The sequence below is a fragment of the Denticeps clupeoides genome, chromosome 11 (assembly GCF_900700375.1).
Source record: "Denticeps clupeoides chromosome 11, fDenClu1.1, whole genome shotgun sequence".
NCBI lineage: Eukaryota > Metazoa > Chordata > Actinopteri > Clupeiformes > Denticipitidae > Denticeps > Denticeps clupeoides.
In genome coordinates, this window is record NC_041717.1 from 7592409 (window position 1) to 7599077 (window position 6669).

Here is a 6669-nt window from a genome sequence, read left to right on the forward strand (position 1 = left end):
TCACGATCAATTCTGGTGGCTGTCTGCAATTATAGCTTTTGGAGACCACAAGGGGGCGATATAGAAATCAAAGGCCTTTCTCACTAAGCTACTTTGCTAAGCTGACAACATGGTTATGTCTCAGTTCTCAGGCCGAATCCTTCATAGGACTTATCTGATGACCAGAGAGAGCCTGTATGCAGCCTGACAGGCCCGTCCAGCCAACAAATCCTTCTTTGTTACCATGGCTGGGAAAGACTCAAGAGTCTGGGAGAACTTTCATTTACAGCTGGAGTCACTGTGATTGTCTCACGATGGCCAGACCGTCATAGACCATTTTTTCTTAGGTGTTCGGCTATAAATTCCGACACACCCTTGTTTGTTTCCACATTCACAAGTGTCATCTAGTGGTTCCTTATATGACACTTAAGACCCACAAGCCTTTGCAATGAAGTGTTTTGTCAAATAAGATTAAACAGAAAAACAATTCTTAGGAATGGACACTTTTAAATGCATCCTTATTAAAACCTTCCAGTGTTTTGAGAGACTTTTTTTTTTTAAGTGAACAAACAGAGCTGTGTAAGAGGGGCTGGCAACGACAAGCTTGGATATAGTGCAGTTTGCACACCTCCGGCTGCTATGTGGTGCACCGTGGGAGGTGCTTTCTGTGGTACATTATGGAACCTTCTGGCAAAAGGGAGTCTCTCCTCTCTGCGGCTTTTGGTGGCGAGCGGAATTCCGAGCACATGCAGCAGTCCTGGAGATGCTGGCTGGGCTTGTCTGTGTGTGGCATATGCGCCGCAGTGGAGCAGGGGGGCTCCTTGTGCGCCTCGCAAGGCATGGAGTTTTGCTTTGGGGATTCCGCGCCCTGCGTGTGAGCTAACCGCTCGCGCGACAGCCTGCCGAGGAGGCTGACAGAAAATAAACATGTTGCAGTAATTAACCTTGACAGGCTCAATGTGCTGCCAGCAGCAGAAATGCACTAATGATACAATTAATCCATAATTAAGACACACTGTCTCGCAAGAGCGACACGGCGCTGGACCTGTCCGGGACTGAGCCAGCTTGGAAAAACTGCTTTGATTTTTGGGTGAAATGGGACTACGAACGATTTTTTTTTTAAACACAGCTGCTTCTAGTGAAAGTGAAGCAAACCGTATCTAAAACTATCTATCTAAATAGTTTTTATAGTTTTATCTAAAACATTTTATATTAATTATGAATGAATAGATAATCAAGATTACCATCCAATGATATGCACCAGGCCCAGGCTTTGCAACATTAATAAAAAAATCATGATCACACATAATTATGATATTACGGACGAAGGTTGATGAAAGTGTAGACCGAACTACTAACCTGAAAGGGAATAATGAACCGACTGAACCAACTTTGATGAAAACTTCTGTGATTGAGGCCCATAAAGTGAATAGAATTTAAGCTGATGCATTATTGAATTGAGATTCATTTGAAATAATTTAGGTATATTTTTAAAGATGGGACCTATGTGACTCATGTGACCTAACGGACAGAAAGTCTATAGGTGAATCAACAGTCAGAGATATAAATTTGTAATGTACCTAAATCACAACAGTGTAGAACTTAAAAAAATTATTTAAAAAATGGTTTAATCATTAAAATTATTCTGTATGCCTGGTTTGAAGACTGTCTGGTGTTTCTGTCTGACATGACTTGATACCTGACAGAATTCGCCTGACAGAACTGCACAACTCTGACATTCCTCTCTTCACCCAACAAGAACAAAGACATGAGTTCCATTAAGTTTATTAATAGCCAGAGGAAGAATTCTGGCCTCAAAAACTCTTCTTACACTATGTGAATTTTTTATTGCGCTTATGAAGCAGTATATCCTGCGTACTGCAGGTGTTGCAATACGACCCCCCCGCCCCATCGGCCCCCCTCTCTTTCTCTCTCCACCTGCACCACCCCACCATGAGCGCAGCCAGCATGCAGTGTGCGAACTCCCCAGTCTCCCAGTCCCTGTTGACCTGCTGGAATCCAATGACCAGCCATCAAAATGGCCTCCGGAGCTCAGCGTAGCTTTTCACTACATTCAGGACGCTCAACTGAGGCCTTTTTCTTCAGTGCCATATTTTGTAGGAAACGTTCAGTCACATAATATAAATCCGCTTCCAATTTAGAATAAATTAGAATTTGTAACAACCTGAGGGTACAATGATGGTACTTATTCAATAAACCAGGCCTGTCATACACAGTCATACACATCAAACTCACAACCCTGGGTTTCAAACAAAACGAAATCTCTTCAACATACTGGACCAGGATGAGGAGTGGCTGCTGGTCTGGGCGCCTTTTTAGCCCTTCTGCCAACCTTTTTCACCAAAGCATTGTGATCACTGACCCACAGCAGTGCTGCTCCTTGACCTCTGATAAGGTATTCTGCCTTCCAGCAGTCCACTCTCTTCGCCCCCTCTTCCCCGAGGGTCAAAGGTCATTACTGGTTCATTCTTCTTCTGATCTTGACACAGGAGAGGAAATAAAAGAAATGTTGTTGTCTGTGTGTGTGTGTGTGGGTGTGTGTGTTTTAAAGGCCAGCATCAAACTAAATGTATTTGTAGCAAACCAAGTTCATGACGACAGTTTTGAAGACGTCTAAGCTCACAGATGTTGAAACCGGGCTTTGCAAAGCATACATGTAATGCAAGCAGCAGAGACAACTAACATCAAACATGTCCAGCGTATCAACATACACTTATTTTCTCATTCTTCAGCCACACCCTCCTCTCAAAGGCTTAGCAGCCTGTGTTTGATCTTACTCCAGGGTTATGTGGTTGTGTGTGTGTGTTTCTGACAGTGCCTGTCAGCATGAGGAGGCTAAGCACTGACAGGTGCGTGTCACCCCATCACTCATCTGTCAACACCAGAGAGCTGCAGAAGAGAGAGAAGGAGACGATGAAGGACAGAGACTGTCTGACTTTGAGCCAAGTGCCTCTCTCTCTCACTCTTACACACACATACACACACACACACACACACACACACCCACCTGTCTATCCACACAAACACACACACAGTGGCTCTGAGTGAGAGGGTCGGCCATGTAGGTTGAGGACCTCTGGGTATTGTGGGATTCCCATGGCCTGTAGCTGGTTCTTAGCGATCCTGTGTCATCTTCATTCTTTGCCAAAAGAGATGATTATTTTCTTAACACTGATGATCAAAGACAGTGCGATCATCTCCGCTTCATGCAAAAAAAAATAAAATCCTGGACCATTTGCCTGAGAACCAGTCAAGCCGCTTGGAGCGTGTATTTATGTACTCTGTCACTCACAAAAATGAGACGTGCAAATCCAGGCCAATACGAGGATATTTTTGACAGCGGTTCGTGTATGAGTTTTTACACTTCACTCAGGGCGAGATTGGCAGATGACAGCTCTGTTGCTACAAGAGAAGAAGGGTGAAAAATAATATTTCTGATGAAAAAAGATGACTAAAGAGACAGTTATGGTAAGCTGTGCAAACTTTAATGCATCGGACCTATGAGGCAAATGCACAACTTTCGGATAAGTAATACATCAAGTTTTTTTTTAATTTATGAATGTGCTGTGCTCTTTTCAGAAACGCAAGTTTCAAAACCTGTAAAATCAGTAAATCAACTTTAACATCATCTTGGTGTATTGTTCATTGGTCTTTTTTAAATGACTTATAATTAGTAAATATACTATTTTAATATCTTTAAATTGCATTAATGTAAATGACTTAAGACCCGATATTACCTCATATTAGTGCTCTAATATAAGCGGAGTGTTCCTTGATTTCACATTAATTCTGCAGGATTTAGAGAACTAAGCAGATTGAACCAAGAAGGCACTGCCTGCTAGTTATCTGCAGTGCTTTTTGTCCAGTTAGGTAGCAATGATTGACAGCTCTCACACACCCAGCCCACCAAGCCCTTGTTGTTGGTGTGTAATTATTTATGAAACCCAGAAGATGAACAATAATGATGCTTTTACAAACAACGTTTAAAATGACAAGAGCCCGTAGGCCGGACTGACGGCTCTCACACACCCTACTTCCTCATTCTGGAAGTATAAAAACCTGTCTTGTCAGTTGCCAGACACCCACATTTTCAGCCCAAATCCAAAATACAACAGAGCACACACAAAACTGTCAAAATAACCTGACCAGTAATTTTTGGCTGCAAGTACTCAACATTCTTAAATGAGAATTTAAGGTTCCTATTCCTACTCACGACAGGAATTTTTTTTTAGCAAAAGTCATCAAAAAATATTGTGGTCAAAGTCCTTGTTGTTATTTATTCCTGAGCCATTAGCAAAAACCATTCATGATCTCAGTTATATTCATCTTGCAGGGACTCTAGCAGGGACTCACTCCGGGCAGGGCGGGAGCCAAGAAGCTGCTGTCAATCCTGAATTCTTCAGGGGCATTTGTGGCCTAGCAGGTAAGGACGCGGACCCAGTTTTCAGTCCGGTTTCCAGTTCGAATCCCAATCTGCCAAGGTGCCACTGAGCAACATCCCAACACACTGCTCCCCGGGCACCTGTCATGGCTGTCCACTGCTCACCAAGGGTGATGGTTAAAAGCCGAGGACACATTTCGTTGTGTCACCGTGTGCTATGCTGCAGTGTTTCACAATGACAATCTCACTTTCAGCTACACAAACCCACTCATACACTCACACACACACACCTACGGTCAATTTAGAGTTGCCAATCCACCAAGTGTACGTGCCTTTAGGTAGTGAAAACTGGAGAACCCATGCCAACACAGGGAGGGCATTCAAACTCCACAGACAAGGTCCAAGCCGGGATTTGAACTCACAACCACGTTGCTAACCACGCACTGTCTTATACAGCACTGCAAAACAGTGCTTTTGCTGTGGTGCTTTTTGGATGCTTTACCCACCTCTCGAGTCAACAGGACCTGTTGCCACTTGTTCTCACTTGACTAAATGTGCTACCATACTTTCATGTTCCAGAGAAACATTTTCTCATATGAAGTGTTGCAATAGTTAAAACTTTTCTGGTGACATCCTACTTTCTATCAGTTATGAAGATTGTCATTGTAATGCATTGTTGGATCATGCTTTAAAATTCTAGCAGTCTTAACCAAACAATAGAGTAAGTGCACACATTAGAAACGGGACATGCTGTTTAGTGTGACTGTTTAATGGAAAAGACCTCGAGAAAGAACAGAAGAGAGAGAATAAGTCTGACGGAGGTCAAAATGGAGGATGGGGAGGGATCGACGTTGCTGGTGCTTTTTTCCCAAAACACAGGCGGCACAGCGGTGTTGACATGGCGGAGGAGGGTTAGCCATGGGGAGTGAGAGAGTCTCTCAGGCCAAAGCACCTTCACACTGAGCACCTTCTGTTCCCAGAGACTTCGATCCTTGTGTGTGTGTGTGTGTAGGTGGGTGTGTGTGGGTGGGTGGTGGATCATGTTGATTCGTGTATCTTACTAAATGTGTTGCACAGTGTGCGCGCGTGATTCATCCCCAATTTGCATGTTGATACGGGTATTTTGTGAGATGTAAGCATCTATATGTTGGATGCGTGCCTTTCGACGTGTGTGTGTGTGTGTGTGTGTGTGTGTGGGAGGGGGGGGTGTTTGCCTCGTTGATTGCCCGTGTCTCTGTGCCTGTCCTGGATCCTCACTGCAGCTGCCACTCACAGTGACATGCCCAGGTCTGACAGCACCCGCTTACACACGTCACTACACATTACACACACACTGCACCTCATAAACGCACACACACACACACACACACACACACACACACACACACACACACACACACACACACACACACACAGCTGAGCTGAGCTGCGCAAGAGAGCTTCCCTCAGCATCCACACGCACTCAAATACACGTGGTATTGCCGTCAGACCATCAGGGCACTCAGCCATGGTTACCGGCCTTCCCGTCAGCTCACACACTGAGGTTTTCAGTCTTGTGTTCTTGCAAGGGGTCGGCCCCCACACAAAGATGTGTGTGCAGGAAGAGGAGAAACATGTAGCTACGTGAGGCCAGTGCAGGATCACATGCCCCCGAGGGCATGCCACGCCCCAGTGTCAGTCAGACACTTTCAGCATTCTCAAATTAATTTCCTTCTCTGATGATGAAAGGAGTAGACACAAACACCCTCAAACACACACAACATGTCTCTGTAAGCACCCCCGGGTAACAACTAGCTAGCTAGGTGTATTATAAATGTGTAACAACAGCAACCTAAACCCCAATATATATATATATATTGCTGTGGGTTTAGGTTGCTGTTGTTACACATTATATATTGGGGTTTAGGTTGCTGTTGTTACACATTTATAATTTATAATTTTCTGGTCTTTTTGAGACACACACACACACACACACACACACACACACACACACACACACACACACACACACACTCACACGATTAATGCAGAGGAATGCATTTGAACCATAACCCAAGCACTCAGGCCAGTCATCACATTAAAATGACTGGGTTCTACTCAGGTCTGAGCAAATCTGAGAAACCACACTGCACTGTGTGTTGGTGTGTGTGTGTGTGTGTGTGTGTGTGTGTATGTGTGTGTGTTTTGCCGGGCTGAGTGTCAGACAGACGTGCCTTCGCCTGTGGTCTGTAAGAGGGCACGAATCACCAGGCAGCACTGAAGGCCCTGAATCAGCCCCTCTGTCAACA